At 40.5% G+C, this 21,769-nt stretch overlaps 1 pseudogene; it reads right to left on the bottom strand.

The window, feature by feature from the left end:
* Nucleotides 1–1,617: 1,617 nt before the first annotated feature.
* LOC126950827 (beta-1,3-galactosyl-O-glycosyl-glycoprotein beta-1,6-N-acetylglucosaminyltransferase-like) lies at nt 1,618–20,362 on the bottom strand (annotated as a pseudogene).
* Between the last annotated feature and the right edge of the window lie 1,407 nt (nt 20,363–21,769).

Genomic DNA, 21,769 nt, shown 5'->3' with positions numbered 1-21,769 from the left:
CTTGGTCATGCTGAACCAATTTTACTTCCCTAAACTCACCTCACTTTGTCATCACACTTTCCTAACTCTGCAGATACTGCACCTCTTTCTTGAACTGACTTTCCTCACTTCTTCATGTGGGAAACTCTTATTCATCCTTTACTCAGCAACCATCTCCTTTCTTGATTTGTACCCACTCCTCCAGTTTGGTGTTAAGCCTTTGTGCCTGTTGCATATTCTGATGCATACACCATTGCATACTTCGTCTTACTCTAAATCTTACTTCATCACTCCTCTACAATGCAATTGTCTGTCTTTCTCTAGACTGAGACCTTCCAGAGGAAAGATCTGTGTCTTCTTTATCTTTTTCCCTCAGCACTTACTATAACGCCTGGCACATAGTAGGCATTCTGTAAATGTATGCTAAAATAATCAATGCGTAAATAATCCAGAAAAGTTCAACATGGACTGACTTTAAAATGAGATTAATTGTGACAATTGTTAGTTCAGATTTTTTTAATTAAAAAATTCTTTACCTTTAAATCTAGCCAATTTTAAGCCAATGTTATAGCAGAAAAGAAATTATTTACAAGGATCATTTAGAGTAAAATCAAGTCTCTATTTTAATAAATATATGAGATAAATTGTATCTTTATGATAATTTGTTGCTGTAAATGTATTCATACCAGGACAATTGTCACATTTAAAATTCTCTAAATAATTTTGGCACAGGTGAAATCTTCTAACTTTGTTAAGTCCCTAAGCTCTTTTTCTTTCTTTCTTTTTTTTTTTTTGAGACAGAGTCTTTGCTCTTGTTGCCCAGGCTGGAGTGCAATGGTGCAATTTCAGCTCACCGCAACCTCTGCCTCCTGGGTTCAAGCGATTCTCTTGTCTCAGCCTCCTGAGTAGCTGGAATTACAGACATGCGCCTCCACGCCCAGCTAATTTTGTATTTTTAGTAGAGATGGGGTTTCTCCATGTTGGTCAGGCTGGTTTCGAACTCCCGAGCTCAGGTGATCTGCCTGCCTCAGCCTGCCAAAGTGCTAGGATTACAGGTGTGAGCCACCACGCCTGGCCTTTTCTTTTTATTAGACAGGGTTTCTGTCACCCAGGCTGGAGTGCCATGGCATGATCACTGCTCACTGGGGGCTCAACCTGCTGGGCTCAAGCAATTCTCCCCTCTCAGCCTCCTGAGTAGCTGGGACTACAGGCACAGCAACTAGAACTCCTGGGCTCAAGCAATCTTCCTGCTTCAGCCTCCCAAAATTCTGGGATTACAAGGGTGAGCCACTGCATCCAGCCCCTGAGCTCTTTCAACAGGCTGATTGTTTTGTGTCAGCCTCTTCTCCAGCCGCCTCAGCCCATTCTCTTCAGAAGAGAATGTGAAGACCTGTGAAGCCCTGGCTTCACGGCTACTTTTATGATACTTCCCCCTCACGTTAACTCCAGATGAACACTTAATGCTCCAACCTTTCTAGCCAATTGTGCTCTGCAAAAACTAGGCAGCTTCTCTGACACGATGACTTAGAGTCCTTGCTCCAAAGAGGGCCCTATACAATTTTCCTGGTGCTTATTGACAAAGAAGAGGAAACAGATAGTGTCAATTTTGTGCATTCTTCTTCTTATTCCTAAAATTGCCTATAGTGGCCAGTGTTTTAAAGTCTTCAAAGCTTTATATCTCAGATGCTCATCTAAACACTGGATGGCAAAGAGGTCACCGTCCGTGTCAAGCTTATTGGCAAACAAATGGTGCTTGCGTAGCATCCAGTTCAAGGTGCCAGCTCTGAAAATCACACTGAGTGCACATGGACCCTACTGCAGGTGGGTGAGGAGGGCCTCAAAGTGCCGCCACTTGGCAAACCTACAAGCTGCGTGCATATCAGACAAGTCATAATTATAGCTTAAGGAGAGTGAGCTGGGGACTTCAGGAATCCTTTGGACAGTGGCCTAGAGATACTTGCTGTATGTGTCTTGGGCCTACTCCATAAACTTTAAAATTTTTTTCATTCTCTAGCATATACCCCACATCCTCCCTACTGACCACAAAATAGGCACTGCCTGAAATAAGAGATGTTTCGAGTGGAGGACACATTTTGACAGTCCCCATGTTTGTCAGCTTTCCATTAATAACTGCATACCCCCTTTTCCACCTTTCTTCCTTGCTGACTAGCATCCTCTCAGTTCCCAGGTTGTTTCTACCCATTAATGACTTGAGCTTCCTGCAAATTTCCAGGTTGGTTTGAATAGCAAAATCCATACCACAAAGATTTGTCAAGTACCCTAGTCTGTACTCATTGTGTAGAGGTCCTTCATGCAGTTGCAATCAGCCTGAACCACTCCACAGAGATGCAAAAACCTCACCCTCCGCCCCTCAAGGCTCTGTCTGGCAGAAGTAGCACAGTAGGGCACCTTCTTGCACCTCCAGGGCCAGACTTTCACTCCAGCACTTTCTCTCCATGCAGAGTAAAGCACAGGTACCACAATGGGTGCCGGATGTCGCCTGGAATCAGAGCACTAAATGATCCAGACTTTCCTTAATTCTAAATGTGCTGTTCTTTATTTTAATATATCTTTGCACTTCCGATAAATGCAAACTGACAACCTTCAAGGCCATGAAGGAGGGAAAATCTGTTGGTGCTTGAAGCCTAGAAGACCACCCTTAACAAAAAAAAGTCCCTGATCATTGTTTGAAATGCTGAGGAAGTTGCTGTGGAGGAGACTTTGTTTCTTTTTTCTTTTTTTCCTTTTTTTTTTTTGAGAAGAAGTCTCACTCTGTCGCCCAGGTTGGAGGGCAGTGGTGTGATCTTGGCTCACTGCAACCTTTGCCTCTCAGGTTCAAGCACCATGCTTGGCTAATTTTTGTGTTTTTCGTAGAGACGGTGTTTCACCATGTTGGCCAGGCTGTTCTCGAACTCCTGACCTCAGGTCATCTATTTGCCTCAACCTCCCCAAATGTTGGGATTACAGGTGTGAGCCACCACGCCCGGCCAGGATCGATTCTATTTTCTAAGCTCTGGAGCATTTGATATGCCTTTAGAGAAGTTCACACCAATTCCAAACAAGTTAAAAATGTTATACGAAGTTAGTGCATGTAATGAGTTCTAAATAAATTTAAGTGTTATATAAGGTTCAATATATGTAATATTGTATTGAACAATACAATTAGAAGTAGATGATTTTTATTTATAGGAAATCATTTTACTGCATTGATTATTCTAGGTTTATCTAGAAGAATGTTGGCAAAGGTCACATTAGTAACTGAAATCCAGAAAGACTCCAAAGCCTAAATTAAGATAATGACATAAGTTTTCTTATTGCAACTTTTTGATCAAACCGGTTACACATGCTTCTCTTCCTGTTCTTCCTGCCCTCTGGTGGAGGTGCTAACGAGCAGGCCAGGAGATAAGCAAGAACCATAAAGGAGAATAGTGAAAAAGATCAAGGTAAGCCTAAATGGCAAACCACTCCTGAATAATTGAAGAGCCACTGTTCACCTAGAACAAACCTCTGCTCCTTGTTTTTTTTCCAACATTAAATGGGGACAACAGTATTTACCATAAGACTATTATTCCCAAGCTGGTACCTTTCCATAGGTACTGCTTTCTACCTTTAGTCTTGCAGATCTGGCTAATTCCCACACAAAGAAAACCATTCTCCTACTGTGGCCTCTTCTATACCTGGAAAAGAATGCAGGTTGGTACAGTATAAAAAGCAGTGGACTCCAGCGTGTTGGGTGTTTGGGTCACCATTCCATCACTTTACTCTTCAGAGTCCTTTCGATCCTATTCCTTAGATTGACAATGTACTTTTAGTTTGCGACAAATCCTTCCTAAGCTGGAACTTGGCATAGGAAGCTTTGTTTCATTTGAAGGAGATAATGACTTTGAAAGAATACTATAATTTTACTGGGTTTGTATATGATTTAATGCATTCATGACATTTGTTTTATTTATGTTGTTAATTGCTAAATAATAGCAATCTTAAATACTTCTGAAATGCCTTTTATCTTGATCCTGAAAGACCGTTGCTATAGCATTAAAACACACTTACTGAAGAAAAAAGAAAAAACAGTGGACTAGGAAGTGAGGGTTCTGTTTCCAGCTCTGGCCCTTGCTAGTGACTTGGATGCCCTTGGGTAAGTCTCTTAACCTCCCTGAGACTAGTTTTCTTAATCTGTAAGTTAAGAATTATGATATTAATGGGTCTATTGTGAGGTTCAAATGAAATAATGGTAGTTAAAGTGCTTTGTAAACAATAAAGCACCTACAGAACTAGGGTAATGTTAATGTAGTGTTGACAACTCTTCTCTGAATCAACATTTAACTTGACTTGGTTGTCTGTGTACTTTAAAATGATAAATAATGGTTTATCCTTTTAATCTTTAGCAAATAAATGAAGCCTTTGGTCTTGGATCCATAGAAGAAACAAATTCTGTGTCCTGATGTAATCCAAGTCTGTGTGTGGACTCTCTAGATTCTGCTTCATTTTTGTTTTAATTATAGCATTGAAAGAGTGGAAGGTTTAAAATTATACCTTTCAGAACTACTCATTATTTAGTGACTCTACATTTCAAATATATTGCTCATGTCTTTAAAATAAATGATCAGGTTCTTTTATTGTTACCTTGGCCTAACTATACATTTATTGACATAGTGATAATAATGGTTTTTAGTTTTTGTTTTTAACATTTCCTTGAAGCTGTAATAATTTAGAAGATTTAAATATTTAGACATATTAAATGTTTAAGTTGCTTACACATTTTATTCTGTGTGGCTGAGGATGATTGTGAAATACATAGAAATTATGTAACTAGAAGAGTTGAGAGTTCTGCACTTCTTTCTCTGCTACACACACAGTCTCTCATCCCTCTTCCCATCCCACTTTCTTAGGATATACTAGAAGAAAAACAAAAATGGTACCTATCTGAAAAACACAAAACTGTCAAAGGTACCTGGTCCAAGTCACCATTATTCTTGGCTAGGTATTTACAATAGCCTCCTATCTGGTTTTCCTACTTCAATCTGTTCTTAAAATAGCAACCAGTGGGCACAGTGGCTCACACCTGAAATCCCAGCACTTTGGGAAGCTGAGGTGGGAGGATTGCTTGAGCCTGGGACGTTGAGGCTGCAGTGGGCCAAGATTACCCCACTGCACTCAGCCTGGGCAAAAGAGTAAGACCCTGTCTCAAAAAAAATGCATCTATATCTATATAAATACAGGTATAGATATATCATTCATAGATAGACAGACAGATAGATAGATAGATAGATAGATAGATAGATGGATGAATAGATTCAGCCAGAATGATAAAATCCATGTCAGATAATGTCATTTACCTGCTCAAAAACCTCTGAAGGCCTTTACTCCTCTGTCCTCTTTTCCTGCCCACTCCTCGCTCCCTCAGTCCAGCCACATTGGCCTCCTTGACCACACCAGGGCCACATCAGCCTCAGAGCCTTGCTGTGCAATACTCTTCCCTCAGACACTTGAATAAGTGGCTTCTTCACCTCCTTCAGGTCTATTCATCTCCCCAGTGGTCTTCTCTGTCCCATCTTTTAAAATGGCAGCTCTTATCCCACCTTTTATCCCTTTCTCTATAGTGCTTATCACCATCTGACCCACAATATGTTTACTTATTTCTTTTGTTTATTGCCTGTCTGCCCCTCTAGAATGTAAGCCCATGATGGCAAGGGGACTTGTCTGTTTTGTTAACTGCTGTATCCTCAACACCCCAAAGACTGCCTGGTTCATAGCAAGTACGCGATAAATGTCAGCTGAATGAATGAATGAAACAAAGATAAGTCATGGTCTTATTTGATTTGCGACACTATAAAAACTGTGAAATTTTCATCAAAACAAAATAAAAGCTATGAAATTTTTGATATCTTCCAATGACGAGAACTAGTATAACATCCAAGGCATTAGTGTCCTTCTCTTCCATATCCTCCCCCTCCCAAGTATTTTGGCCATTCTGTGTTTCTAGAATTGAGATCTCTTTTAATCCATTACTGTCCTTTTAAGTGTAAGTATAATTGTGTAAACCACTCATAATTTGTCATGAAAGGAGGAAAGGATTGAATAATAATGAAATACTTGTCCTTTGTTTTCTTTGATACTTTAATCTCTTGATGATGTTAGTTTTGGCCATTCATTTTCTGACTTCTCTTTCTCCCCGTCTCCAAAATTTACATATTACCAAAGGATCTTGCTTGGATTTCTTATCTTGCTTTGCATGTTCTCCGTTAGAAGTTATATCCACTGTTACGGCTTCTGTTATCTCCTTGTCTTAGATTACGCTCATTTTTATAAGCCTAATTTTGACATTTCTTTTTGGCCCTAATTTTATGTTTCCCTCACTGGGCCATCTTTTGAGTTCTCAATGTCTAAACCAACTGGGCACAGTGGTTCACGCCTGTAATCCCAGGGCTTTGGAAGTATCATTTGAGCTCAGGAGTTTGAGACCAGCCTGGGCAATATAGGGAGACCCAGTCTTTACAAAAAATTGAAAAATTAGCTGGGCATTGTGGTGTGTGCCTGTGTTCTCAGCTACTTGGGAGGCTGAGGTGGGAGGGTCACTTGAGCCCAGGAGGTCGAGGCTGCAGTGAGCTGTGATCGTGTCATGACACTCCAGAGTGGGAGACAGACTGAGACCTTGTCATAAAAACACAACAAAAAATTGGCTCCTGTTCCAGTAATTCGTCTCTGTTAATGACCCTGCCTACTTCTAAATTTGGAAATGTTTTTAAGGCTTGTAATCTTTTATGAGTTTCTTCACATTGTCAAGTCTTGTTGCTTATACTTCTCGAATATCTGCTGATTCATTTCCTTCTTTGCTTTCATTAGATTTGGGATGGGGCCTGAGATTCTGCATTTCTAATATGTTTCTGTGTCAAGCTAATGTTTCTGGTCCATCGACTATACTTGGAGTAGCAAGGTCCTGCTCTGAGATAACAATGTCCATCTGAATCTAGTCTTCCACTTTCTAGTCCATAGCTATATCTAAGAAAGACTCAATTCTCTTTCAAAAATAGAGATCTGATATTGCTCAGTCTTGTTTTTTTTCTATGTCACAAAAGATTTGGAAAGTTACAGACAGAAGATGAAACATTCAAATCAGCCATAATGGTCAATTCAGGATTAATCATGAACAGTTTGATGTGTATCCTTTTACTCCTTTCTTTATTTGCATGAAAATACACATTCCAGTTATATCTGTATTTTTAAAACCAAAAAGGATCATTTATCTTTTTTTATTATCTAATGTATAAATTTGCTTTCTAAGTTTGTTGACTCCCCCATGTTATAAAGAAAAATCCCTTCTTTCTTTCTTTCTCTTTCTTTTTCTTTCTTTCTTTCTTTCTTTCTTTCTTTCTTTCTTTCTTTCTTTCTTTCTTTCTTTCTTTCTTTCTTTCTTTCTTTCTTTCTTTCTCTCTTTCTTTCCTTTCTTTCTTTCTTTCCTTTCCTTTCTTTTTCTTTCTTTCTCTCTCTCTCTCTTTTCTCTCTTTCTTTTTCTTTCTCTTTTTTTATTTTATCTCGCTTTGATTCCCAGCCTGGTGTACAATGCTGCAATCATGGTTCATTGCAGTCTCAATCTCCCAGGCTCAAGCAATCCCCCGACTTCAGCCCCCTGAGTAGCTGGGACTACATGTGTGTACCACCACACCCGGATGATTTTTTATTTATTTATTTATTTATTAATTTTTTTTGAGACCAACTCTTGTACTGTCGCCCGTGCTGGAGTGAAGTGGTGTGATCTTGGCTCACTGCAACCTCCACCTCCTGGATTCAAGCGATTCTCTTGCCTCAGCCTCCCGAGTAGCTGGGATTACAGGCACACACCACCATGCCCAGCTAATTTTTGTATTTTTAGTAGAGACGGGGTTTCACCATGTTGGCCAGGATGGTCTCAATGTCTTGACCTCGTGATCCGCCTGCCTTGGCCTCCCAAGTGCTGGGATTACAGGCATGAGCCACTGCGTCCAGCCAATTTTTGTATTTTTTAGAGATGGAGTTGCACCATGTTTCCTAGGCTGTCTTGAATTCCTCAGCTCAAACCTGCCTCAGCTTCCCAGTGTGCTAGGATTTCAGGCATGAACCTGTATGCCCAGCCAGAAGTTGCCTTTTCTATAGAATAAAAACGCCCAATTCTGTTTTTTCTCAACTTCTTTGGCTGCTTTCGGGGACTTGGTGCAGTCAAGCAGATGAATCCTCTGTTGACTTTGGTTCAGGGGCTGGTGACTCAAAGCAGCAGGGATGATGCAGAATCCGCTCTGGCCAGGGCCACAGCAGCAATAGCAGCTGCATCCGGTTTCCAGTGGCAGCAGACACAGCTGTTCTGAGGCAATATGCAGTGTCCAGCTCCCAAAGACTTGGCAGTGCAAGCTATGGGGTCAGTGCTTGGCAGCTGGAGTGGTGACTTCATGGACCAGCTCTGCAGAATGCTTTGGGTATGGTTCTTGCCTTGATGGTTCTGTTCCCACCTTTGCTTCTTAAATTAGCTTCAAAGTTGACTTAATATACCGGTAACAAATATTAATGATATTAATAATAACTGACTCTTAGGTAGTGCTTAATATGTGCCAGGCAAATTTCTAAGGACTTTATGTGTATTAACTCATTTAATCGTTTACAAAACTCCAATGAGTTATGGACTGATGTTATCCCCATTTTAGAGATAAAACTGAGTTACAGGGAGATTAGGTTACTTGTCCAAGGTCCTGTGACTATAAATGGTAGCTCTGAAACTCAAACCTAGTCAGTCTGATCTATTTCTTAAGAGCCTTGACTGATACACATACTGTTTCGTAACCTAATTTTTTCATGTAACAAAATTTCATGTCATTAAATATTTATTTAAGCATTTAAAGTAGCTGTATAATGTTCAATTATAAGGATGATTCATGTTTTATTTACACAACTCTCTACTTTAGAACATCAAGGAAATCCTGGTGGCTGAACTTCCTTTTCTTTTTTTTTGAGACAGAGTCTTGCTCTGTCGCTCAGGCTGGAGTGCAATGGTGTGATTTCAGCTCACTGCAACCTCTGCCTCCCGGATTCAAGCAAGTCTTCTGCCACAGCCTCCCAAGTAGCTGAGACTACAGGTACACGCCACCACACCCGGCTAACTTTTGTATTTTTAGTAGCGATAGGGTTTTGCCATTTGGGGCAGGCTGGTCTTGAACTCCTGGCCTCAAACGATCCACCCACCTTGGCCTCCAAGTTGTTTTGTTTGTTAGTTTTTAATATCCATGACTTTTTCTTTGGGATAAAGTCTTCAAAGTGGAATGCTAGGTCACGGTGTATTCAGATCGCCTTCCTGAAAGTTTATTCTAATTTACACACCCAGCCATAGAAGGAAACATCCTGTTTTCTTGAGTCCTTATTGACATTGAATGTTAACATTAAATTGTTTTCCTTCGTGGCACTGAAAATCATACATAGTTTTCTTTAAACTTGAAATTATTTAAACATTTAAACATACATTTATTGGCTATTTGTTCAAAGTTATTTTGTGAATTGCCTTCTCCATCACCTATAGAATAAAGGTGAAACTACTTCAGTTCAAAGCTCTTCCAACTCTGACTCAAACTACTTTTCTAACTAATTCTCCTACAGGTTTTAACATTCACTTGGCATACTCAAGGGGATTATTTTGTTTTGGATTGAACCATATGAATATGTATTTTTGTAGGCCAAAAAATTGTTGACTATTGATAGTTTCATATGGTGAAAACTTATAAATCTCCAAAACCTTTGCTGTGACACTACAATATGTTACACAAATGCCTGTTGCCCATCTCTGCTTGGTGAAATCCTGCTAGTTCTTTACAAGATGGAGTTCATGAATCAGGCCCTCTCCCTCCAATTCCCTTGCCACCCCTCTCCAGGTTCTCCTCTCACCCCCAGCTTAGGTAACTGTAGATCGTTTCTTTTCACAATTTCAACTCTCATTCTTTCCTATCATAGCTGTAGAATGATCTCAGGGAATTGCAGCTGAATAACAAGTTTTCATTTGCCTGGCAGAGGGTGAGCCCTCTGTTGCTCTTCTCTGGCAGAGGCTTATTTATTTTGGCAGCCTTAGAGACAAGCAAAGTCCCCGGCTTATAGTGGGTGCACAAAAAATGTCTGTTTAATTGAAAAACTGGTAACTTTAGGCCCCAGGAAGTGCCTTATTAGTGCAATACTACTTGCAGTTTCTTTCCATGTTAAATAAGGAAGAGCATGTGTAACACCTTCTAGTATCTTCTGATTTGGTTGCTTGGTATTTTGTTTGGAATTGGTCCTCCTTATTTTGAATCCTCCATCTTTCTAATTCATCTTTTCCTATATTTTCAGATGTTTTAATTATATTGCAGTTCAACAAAATTATTTTATTCCATGGTACAATTCCCAAGAGCAAAACAGCACAATTCTCTAGCTGGCTAAATAACAAATCAGCGTACTTTCCAAGGACTATATTCTGTATTTTTTTCCTTTTAATCAAATCCATCTTTTCTGTCAGTTGGACTTTCAGGAGCTTTTATTGACTTTTGGGAAATACCAGTGCTATAGACAGTGTAGCTTCAGGAAACATTAAAAGTAAAAATATTTTTAAAAATGCATTAAAAACATTTAAAAGGAATCTTATTGAGACAGTCTTCTGTTCATATAAGGGATACATTGCACAATTAACTTAAGGTATACTTACCGGAAGAAAATGATGAAATTATAGAACTTTAAAGGTAGAAGAGACCCCCAAAGGGTTCCAGTATGTGCTCTTTGGTGAAAAAATACCAAATAGGAGTTGGGGAGAGAATAGTTTGAGCCCAACTTTGGCTCCATATTTCCTCTCCAGTTAATTTGAGTGATGTTCCAACTCTTGCTCATCTTTTCTTACCTACATATCCTGCCCTAGCCATTCCTGGAATGAGTTCAGGTAGAAGCAGCTGCAATGCCAGGCCTCTTTTGTGTTTATATTCAGAGGAGACTGGGCATTGCTTTATGTATTCTTCATCCCCCCTTTTCCCCTAGACATTTTGCCAGCTCTGGCCTTTTCTTTCCTGCTTGACCATTAGGCAAGAATGTGCTCAGTATTTTGCCATTTTTAAGTGGGTTTCTCTAACCAGGAAATTAGTTCAATGAACAGGTCCAAAGAGCCAGAAGAACTGCATAAGATTTTGTAAAAGGTGGATGGGGTATTATAATTTAAAAGACAGATTATAACAAGTGTTGATGAGAATATGGAGAAACTGGAACCCTCATACACTGCTGGTGGGGTGAAAAATGGTGCAGCCACTTTGGGAAACAGTCTGGCAGTTCTTCAAATAGTTAAGCATAGAGTTGCCGTATGATCAAGCAATTCTCCTCTTAGATACACTCACGAGAAATTAAAACATATGTCCAGGCCAGGCATGGTGGCTTATGCCTGTAATCCCAGCACTTTGGGAGGCTGAGGCGGGCAGATCACGAGGTCAAGAGATGGAGACCATCCTGGCTAACATGGTGAAACCCCGTCTCTACTAAAAATACAAAAAAAATTAGCTAGGCATGGTGGCATATGCCTGTAGTCCCAGCTATTCAGGAAGCTGAGGCAGGAGAATCGCTTGAACCCGGGAGGCAGAGGTTGCAGTGAGCCAAGATCGCGCCATTGCACTCCAGCCTGGCGACAGAGCGAGACTCTGTCTCAAAACAAAAACAACAACAGCAACAACAACAACAACAACAACAATAATCATATGTCCAAATAAGAGTTTGTACATGAATGCCCACAGTAGTGATATTCGTAATAGTCAAAGAGTAGAAGTGACATAAATTTCCATCAACTGATGAATGGATGTTGTATGTCCATAAAATAGAATACTATTCATGAATTAAAAGAAATGAAATGCTGATACATGCTACAATATGGATGAACCTTGAAAACAAGCTAAGTAAAAGAAACTAGTCACAAAGGACCATATGTTGTGTGATTCTGTTTATACGAAATGCCCAGATAGGTAACTCTATACAGACAGAAAACAGATTAGCAGTTGCCTGCAATGATGGTGGGGGGAGCAGAGCTTCTTTTTGGGGTAATGAAAATGTCCTAAAATTGATTGTGGTGATAGATGTATAAATCTGTGAATATACTAAAAACCATCAGATTTTACACTTTAAGTGGGTGAATCGTACAGTCTGTGAATTATATCGCAATAAAGCTATAAAAAATAAAAGGATGGATTTTTTTTTTATATGTAATTTTGTCTCCTGGTACTTTTCTGGCTAGCTGGAGATTCCCATGATAATTTCAAACTTACTTTGTTCTTTGATTCTACTTGAAGTCCAGCCAATAGCTCATTAGCTATTAGTAGGGTGGGAATTTGACTCATAATGCAACTTAGACATGAAGATAAAATATAAGTTCTTTATTTACTTTATAACCAATCTGGCTTTCCTCCTGAGTCCTTAACTGTGGATAGTGGGAAAAATAAATGGCATATGTTGTTCCCAATGTCTGGGAAGACCACTATGATGGAAGGAATGGCTGGGACTAATTTATCTGCAGCTAACACACACTATTCTTGCTGCAGCTATATTCACTCAAATGACTAATGGACAGGACAGTCAGTGTGGGGCTTCATATGTATGGTTCTGAATTCTTGTCTTTTTTTTTTTTTTTTGTGATGGAGTCTCCCACTGTCACCTGGGCTGGAATGCAGTGGCGCGATCTCGGCTCACTGCAACCTCCAGCTGTTCAAGCAATTCTCCTGCCTCAGCATCCTGAAGAGCTGGGATTACAGGCACCTGCCACCACGTCCAGCTAATTTTTTGTATTATTAGTAGGGACGGGGTTTCACCACGTTGGCCGGGCTGGCCTCGAACTCCTGACCTTGTGATTCACCCCTCTCGGCCTCCCAAAGTGCTGGGATTACAGGCGTGAGCCACTGCGCCTGGCCCTTCTTGTCTTGATTCTATGCTTTGTTTTGGCCTTCGTTATCCATGTGATTCAAGACTCGCTTTGAACTCCTGGATATGTGTGATCCATAACTCATGAAGGCTCTTTTGATTTCTAACTACTGGCTCTGTCTTGAGCACTGGTTTCCCGGCAATGTCAGTGTCTCTGGGTTTGTTGTATTCCTGTAACTGGTCACAAAGGTTCATTGTTTTGGTCTCTATCATGGCATCTGATCCCATCTCTATGATCAGTAGCTGGCTAGGGTGATAAAATAATTGTTTTGTGGGTTCCTGAAGCATTAGAGCTTAGCAGAATACATACGCTTATTTCCTTCTTCTGAAACAATATTTAAAAGCACTCTAAAATGTTTGAAATAAAATTTGCCTTGTTTTTATAATTTTGTATTGATGATGCTATGAGTACTTGTTTTACTTTTTAAGCTGCATTTGTTCGTACGTTTGTTCTTTTGGAAAGAGCACTGTCTGGCTATTGGTGCTTTGAATGGAGGGAGTTACAAAATCATATTACATTGTTGGCTGAAGGATGAGATAAATTGAGACATGTATTTGTTCCTCCAATTGTTTTATTCTTGGTCTAACTAAATCAGTGATGTGACAGTTCAGAAAGGAATTCAGAGCACTTACTGGTGACTTATATTCTGAAGGACTGTGACTTCTACAGTGAAAAATATTTCAAAATTGGCATTCATTCAGGAATGAATCTTAGCATTCATATAGTGTCTGATATGGTCCCAATGTCTAGGAGTTAATTTTTATTACAAAGAATACTTTATTTTGGAAAAAATAGAAATGTTAAGAATATTTAACATAATCTGAATGCATATTGAGTTTACAAAGGAACCAACTTGATTAAAACATATTTGACTATTAAATGCGTAAGAATGTGAGCCTGTATCTATTATATAAGATTTTTTATTCAATAAAAATCATCTGTGTCTATTATATACATATGTATACAAATATAAAATTTCAGGGATACACACACACACATACACAAATGTATTTATTTATTTATTCTTAGGTATGTTGGTCCAAGATTCTACTGGATATAATTTTTGCATTATTACCTTAATCAAATCCATACCTGTTAATTCATAAATGTTAACCTTAGAAGTGAAAGGTTGATAATGAAAATCTTTTAAAAGTGTACTATTTTGGCTGGGCACGGTGACTCATGCCTGTAATTCCAGCACTTTGGGAGGCCGAGGTGTACAGACCACGAGGTCAGGAGATCGAGACCATCCTGGCTAACACGGTGAAACCCCGTCTCTACTAAAATTACAAAAAATTAGCCAGGCGTGGCGGCGGGCACCTGTAGTCCCAGCTACTTGGGAGGCTGAGGCACGAGAATGGCGTGAACCTGGGAGGCGGAGCTTGTAGTGAGCCGAGATTGCGCCACTGCACTCCAGCCTGGGCAACAGAGCGAGACTCCATCTCAAAAAAAAAAAAAAAAAAAAAGGTACTATTTTGATTATTTATTGACTTATTCTGATATTTCAAAGTATTAACAGCTGTAAAAAAATGTGTAAGTTATTTGTAACGACTCTTAAGGCAGTTGTAGAAGAAATGCTACTAAAACATGAGGTAAAATTACACAGATCACTAGACTCAAGAAAATGCAATGATGATAGACAAACAATAGTCAAGAAAGAAAAGGAAGAATAATTGGAAATGAGAAGAAAAGTGAAACATCAAAGGACTAATCTAGCCGAAGCCCTGGAGAGATCACTGACCATCAGTAAATAAGAGTATGATTTAGGAAGGTCAGGTGCGGCAGTCACACCTGTAATCCCAGTACCTTGGGAGGTCAAGGCGGGCAGATCACCTGAGGTCAGGAGTTTGAGACCATCCTGGCTGACATGGTAAAACCCTGTCTCCACCAAAAATACAAAAATTAGCCGGGTGTGGTGGTGCATGCCTGTAATCCCAGCTACTCAGGAGGATGAGGCAGGAATATCGCTTCAACCCGGGAGGCGGAGGCTGCAGTGAGCTGAGCTTGTGCCACTGCACTCCAGCCTGGGTGACAGAGTGAGAGTCCGTCTCAAAAAAATAAAAGAGTATAACATAGGGAAAGGATGTTATAATTGTAAGCACTGCAATGACTTCATGTATTAGTCTCACATCACTTATGCCTCTCATTCCATTTGACCTGACTGACATACAGATTAGACTGCTGTATCAAATGGGCCCAACATACAATGACAAACAAGTAAAAGTCCAAGGTCTGTAAGGTGGCTTGGCAGTGTCTAGACCCAAGGCTTGTTCCACATCTAACTTGTGGTGTTACCATTTGGAAGGTGTTGTCTTCATCATCCACACTGCTGAAGATGGCTCACTACCATGTCAACTGGGTTTATCGGAGGCATTTGAACTGGAGCAACTCCATCTTGAGTAGGAACTGTGTAAAATAAGGCTGAAACCTACTGGGCTGCATTTCCAGACGGTCAGGCATTCTAAGTCATAGGATGAGATAGGAGGTCAGCACAAGATACAGGTCATAAAGACCTTCCTGATAAAACAGGTTGCAGTAAAGGAGCAGGCCAAAACCCACCAAAACCAAGATGGTGACGAGAGGGACCTCTGGTTATCCTCACTGCTACACTCCCACCAGCACCATGACAGTTCACAAATGCCATGGCAACGTCAGGAAGTTACCCTATATGGTCTAAAAAGGGGAGGCATAAACAATCCACCCCTTGTTTAGCATATAATCAAGAAATAACCATAAAAATGGACAACCAGCAGCCCTGAGGGCTGCTCTGTCTTGGAATACCCATTCTTTTATTCCTTTATCTTCTTAATAAACTTGTCTTCACTTTACTCTATGGACTTGCCCTGAATTACTTTTTGCGCAAGATCCAAGAACCCTCTCTTGGGGTCTGGATTCGAACCCCTTTCCTGTAACAGGTTCACATTGCAGTCTGTGAGAAAGGGAAGAGGCAATCAGGAGGCCTTATGAAACCTGACACGGGGAATGAAGGAGAAAGAAACTTGACCAGCTGTCCAATGTTTTAAGAGTTGTTAGATTTTGGGACTGAAACAGTCTCCTAGGGAATGCTGTGTCTTTCTAGGAAAAAAATGGTCAATCTCTGAGATGCCCTCACCCATCCTGTTTCTGTCCTTAAGAAGATGCCCTGGTGTAAAGGGAAGAGGGTTGTGGTTTATGTCCCCACTGATGTGGGATGAGTTGGGGAGATTTGGCTGCTCAGCAGGTTTGAGCATGGGTCAGTTGTAGAGATGATCTCTTTCCTGAGCATTACATGAAAATCAAGGGGGGAAAAAAAATAAAAAAAATCAAGGACAAGAGAATCCTTTAACCTTGGCATTATTTGGATTTCTTCAACACAGTGGTTCTCAAAGCATAGTCCGTGGGTCAGCAGCATTAGCAATATCTGGGAACTTGTGACAAATGCAAGTCCTACTTCAGATTTAATGAATCAATAATTCTGGAGGGGGGTTCGGACAACTGTGTTTTAAAAAGCACTCTCGGTGATTTGAGGCCCATTGAAGTTTGAGAACCACAGATTTAATCCAATTCACTGAGAGGGGAACTCAGAATATGTGTCTGACTAACTCTTCTTTTCTTTTGCTCTCTTGCTACTTCTTTTTCTTCTTTTCACAATTTCCTGGGACTCGAGGGGAGCAAACTTTTCCTTTGCTTCCCCTAAAGTAGCATCCTACTTCCATAAAGGGTGAACCCTCATATCAACATGTAAAACAAGTCAACAAACAAAAAGGTGCTGAGAATGAGCCTTGTGGGTTTGGTCAGGAAGAGGGGAGGAAATTAGGAATTTGGAAGATAACTTAGATTGTTACATGATCCTATTTTGAATGCAAGAAGCTGAGTATTTCTTTTGTCTTTGTATTTCTTAAGATATGCTTCTATTCTGCCCTCTGCCCTGAAAAAAATAGCATGAAATAGCATGTTGAGGAGCTTGTTCTCAGAGCAGTAAGAGAACTCCATATTATTTTCAAAGTATTGGAGGCCGGGTGTGGTGGCTCATGCCTGTAATTCCAGCTCTTAGGGAGGCAGAAATGGGAGGATAGCTTAAGTCCAGGAGTTCAAGACCTGCCTGGGCAATATAGCAATACCCTGTTCTCCGCAAAAAGGGAAAAAAAAGTATTGTATCACCCAGTTACACACTTACTCACTTTTGCCAGGAGCCTACATTCAAATTTGATGAGGATGATGAAAAGGACTCGCTGCTGCTCTTATGTGTTCCACAGGAGGAAGTGGTACTGGGCAACAAAAACAGAATAAAGTCAAGAATGCAGAACATCTATTTCTGGCTGTTTCTGTCCCAGCATCTTCAATGAAATGCAGAGTTTCCTCTGATTATAAAATAGAGATAATATTCTGAACGCAATAGCACATAAAAGGCATTTATTTTTACCTCTTCCTCTGCCTTGAATGGTAACTTACCTTCATTCTCAATGTATATTAGAATTTATATTGCCCAAATAGAAAGTACTTCAGTTTTCACTCATTTAGTGGTAGTATATTTCCTTGGGAGAGAGTTGCCTAGTAAGCAAAAAATGTGTGGGAGGTTAAACTTTTATAATTATTTAAAAGAAATAACTTTAAGTATACTACATTAACATGGCTGTAAATTGGAAGTTGTCATTTTTCGAAATGGGGAGCTTACAGAGAAAGAGACATGACTCTTACCTCCATTTAATCCATTCTCCACATCCGGCCTTTTGAAAGATGGTTTTAAGAATGTAAATGGTATCACTCCCTCTTTTTGGGCTCCCCATTGCATTTATTAGAACCTGCAGTTTCCTTAACATGTTCTCCAAAGTTCTGTAGAGTCTGCCCCTGCCTTTTCCGCCAACATCATCTCGGGCTTCTCCTCTTTGCTCAGATTGGCTTTCTTTCAACTCTTTTTTTTTTTTTTTTTGAGATGGAGTTTGGCTCTTGTTGCCCAGGCTGGAGTGCAATGGCGCGATCTCCACTCACTGCACCTCTGCCTCCTGGGTTCAAGAGATTCTCCTGCCTCAGCCTCCCGACTAGCTGGGATTACAGGCATGCGCTACCACGCCCAGCTAATTTTTGTATTTTTAGTAGATACAAGGTTTCTCCATGTTGGTCAGGCTGGTCTTGAACTCCCGACCTCAGGTTATCCACCTGCCTTGGCCTCCTAAAGTGCTGGGATTACAGGCATGAGCCACCATGCCCAGCCTTTCTTTCGACTCTTGAACGAATGACATGCTTTCCTGCTGCAAGGCTTTGGGAAACATTCTTTTGTCAGGAACGTCTTTTTCCTAACCCTTCCTGAGGTTAATTCTCACTTACTCTTAATTTCTCAGCTAAATGTCTTCTCAGAAAAGCCTGCTATGATTTTAGGAGTCCCTCTTATTGACCATTTCCCCTCATTATCAGTTGTCATAATTTCTAATTATGTATTAATTTGGTGCTTATTTTATCTAGATTAGATAATAAATCCTATAACATTAGAGATCATGTCCATTTTGTTTACTTCCCTATACCTAGTGCCTAGCATAGTGCTTGACACATAGTAAATGCTCAACAAACATTTAATGATTAGATTACCAAATATCATACAGCAAAATGGACACTGGTTTGAAATATAAGTGATAATCTTTCCTGTAATTTTAACATTACAATTTATCGAATTAGAGTGTTCACAGATGGGTTGTATTCCAAAATATGCAAGCTGGTTATTTGACAATCAGATTATATTTCTCCACAGAAAAGCTGTTGTTGTTGGTTCAGGCCTGCACCTGCTAAATGTAACAATTTATAGATCTTGTGCAAGCTCACCTCCATCCAAATATTGGCAACATGAGACCTTAGTTTCCAGATCAGGATTCCTAGTTTTCAGCCTCCACATAATTTTTAAGGCTTTTGTTTGTGTGAGTTTAAGATAGAAATAATGTATTAAAAAGGTGATTTTTAGTTTTCTTCTCTTTCAATGTCCTTTTGATTATCGGACTTGTATGTGGAGAGAGAAATACTGCTGTAAAGTTGTTCTCCGCATCAGGGGTAGCGTTCAGTAGCTGGGGAAAGGGACAGCTTTCAATTGCAGTGTGGAAGGAGATCTTTCAGCACACACTGAGATCTCAGCAGACAGCAGCAGCTCCCAGTGTACAGATGTGTTTGTGTTTATGTGTACTGGAGGTTGGTTGGGGGGTGTCTGCTTGGAGGAGGGGGAATGACCCTGAAATTGCTCCCTTGTACGTTGGAGTGTTCTCTGCTGTTTAGTCACAGTGGCAGCTGCACAGCCCTAACTCCATTGGAATGCTGCCTCTCAAAGACCTCATCAACAGGCACAGAAGTGGACACTCACAAACGCAGGCATATTTTTAAAGAGCCCAGTGTTAGCTGGGCATCATAAGAACGATTATTCATTGCAGCTCTCTCTCCATGAGGTCACTTCAAATCAAATTAAATTTTGCTTTCAAGTCCCTCCCAGACCTAGAGAAGCCTATTAGGCTTGGAAAGGCCTACGTGGCTAACAATTTCCTGATCAGAACAGGAATTTCCTCTACAACACCCCTGACAGGTGTTCCTCCAGCTTTTGTTTACTCACCTCCTTAACAGACGGCCCACTTCATACTTGGACAGGTCTCATTGTTACATTTTTCACTTTATACTACAATGAAATCTGCCTCCCTGGACTTTCACCCCATTTGTCTTTTGCTCTCTGCAGCTATGCAGAATATGTCTAATCCTTCTTCAACATGACAGTTTTTCAAATATTTAAAGACAGCTGTCATATCCTCTCCCCTAATTTTTCTTTTTCCAGGTAATATAGCCTCAGATATTTCAATTGTACCTTTTGAAGATAGTATATTCATGTGGAAAACATGAGCAACAGCCCTAGGCAAACCTGGGTTCTGTCAATTTGTTTATTCAATTATTTATTCTTCTTGATTTATTCCCACTAATAAATAGAATAATACAGTCATGATACATGCTACAAAGGAGAGGTACATGGTTCAATGAGTGTATACACTAGGCAGGGATTTCACCCAGAGAAGAGAAGTCAGCTAAAGCTCTCTTAGCAGGTCAAAGTTGAATTGAGAGCTGATGGATAGGCAGTAGTTAATAAGGTGAAGAGGAGGGGAAGCGCTTTCAAGGCAGAAGGAGCAAATGTCTAAAAGCCTCGTTCTGGGAGGGACATGTGATGGAGGTATCACTTATCATCTTAGATCTTTAATTTCTGCATATGCAAATAGGCATTATAATACCTTTTCTCTTATTAAAAGGATTATTCTGGTCACCCATGAGATGGATAGTAATGGGCTTTAAGTTCTGTGGTGTTACTCATCATAGAATAAATCCAGTAACCCAGTCAGGTCTGTTCTCTTACTGTTCCACCAAGAAGCATTCCTGCTTTTGTCCTTTTGCTTCTGCTCTTCCCTTCCTAGAAAGCTCTCCCCTTTGCTGGGTGTTTAGCCAATCTTTACTACTTTTACTACCCATCCTAAGTTCTAATCCCTCTGGGACGTTTTCCTAGGCATTCAGGCTCAAGTCCATTTCTGTAGTGTAAAGGCTAAATGCAGGGCTTTGTGGTCTTGAGTTTGAGTTCAGGTTCCGCTACTGACTTCCTGGTGGTCTTAGGCAAATTACTTAGTTTCTCTAACATTCAACTTCCTTATCTGTGCAAAAGGGGTAATAAAAGTAACTACTTCGTAAAGTGGTTGTGACTATTGAGATGAATGTGTACATAAAACAGTGCCCTTCCTAATAGCTGTTATCTCAGTCCGCTGGTCCTGCACCTCCTCTGTGACTTGAGGCCTCTGACCTCTCACCCCTTGCCTGCCCCCAACCCCTTTACTAGGAAAAAAACATTCTTTGTGCAGCTGTCACTGAAGCCCGAGTGACCAGGTAAAGCCAGACCAACGCCACTGGTAACTGAAAGATATGCTTTCATTCGGTTTGGAAATATCGTCTTCCTTCCTACACCCACTCCCTGATACCAAGTGGCTCAGTAATTCTTTCCAATGCATACTCTAAGGGTAGAGGGGTGGCGAGAAAGCCATCCACTGTTGCCTGAGATGTTTGAAGCCTCTGAACCCCGCTCGCAGCTGCATATCCCGCGGAAGCCACTGAGCAGTCAGCCCGCAAGCGCATGTGCACGCGATCAGGGCCTCTGAGCCACCCACAGGCAAGCCCGGTTACCTTCCAGCTGCCCAGGCCGGCTCCAGGTCCGCGTCACCGTGAAGGGCCGGTCCAGTCCAGGGAGAGTGCAGAAGGCAAGTTATATTCATGTTTTAGGTGGCAAGTAAAATCACTTTTCAGATCCTCATGTCCGACGCTTTTCTAAATTAAAAAAAATTTTTTTTAAATTCTGTTCCATATTTTGACAATTTTGTATATGTGTGTGTGAAGAGTCTCGCTTTTTCACCCAGGCTGGAGTGCAGCGGCGCGATCTCAGCTCACTGCAACCCCTGCCTCCCAGGTTCAAGTGATTTTCCTGCCTCACCCTCCCGAGTGGCTGGGATTACAGGCGCTTGCCACCATACCCTGCTAATTTTTGTATTTTTAGTAGAGACGGAGCTTCACCACGTTGGTCAGGCTGGTTTTGAACTCCTGACTTCAAGTGATCCGCCTGCTTTGGCCTCCCAAAGTGCTGGGATTACAGGCGTGAGCCAACACACCCGAATGACAATTTTTAATAACATGAACAATTAATTCAGCAATTAAAAAATTTAAATACTTACATTCAAAATGAGGTTAACTAGGTGAAATTCTAGCATTGCCTTTTAAAAGATTGCAGCCTATATGTCAAGACTGCAGTCAAATAATTGTAGCAGTGGGATATTGAGTTTCCATCTTGAAAAAGGAATGGAAATGTACTGAATTGATTAAGTCCTTTGATTTAAGATT

Source organism: Macaca thibetana, chromosome 3 (assembly GCF_024542745.1).
Source record: "Macaca thibetana thibetana isolate TM-01 chromosome 3, ASM2454274v1, whole genome shotgun sequence".
NCBI classification, from domain to species: domain Eukaryota; kingdom Metazoa; phylum Chordata; class Mammalia; order Primates; family Cercopithecidae; genus Macaca; species Macaca thibetana.
The sequence above is the reverse complement of the archived record's forward strand: the minus strand, read 5'-3'. Positions and strand labels throughout refer to the sequence as shown.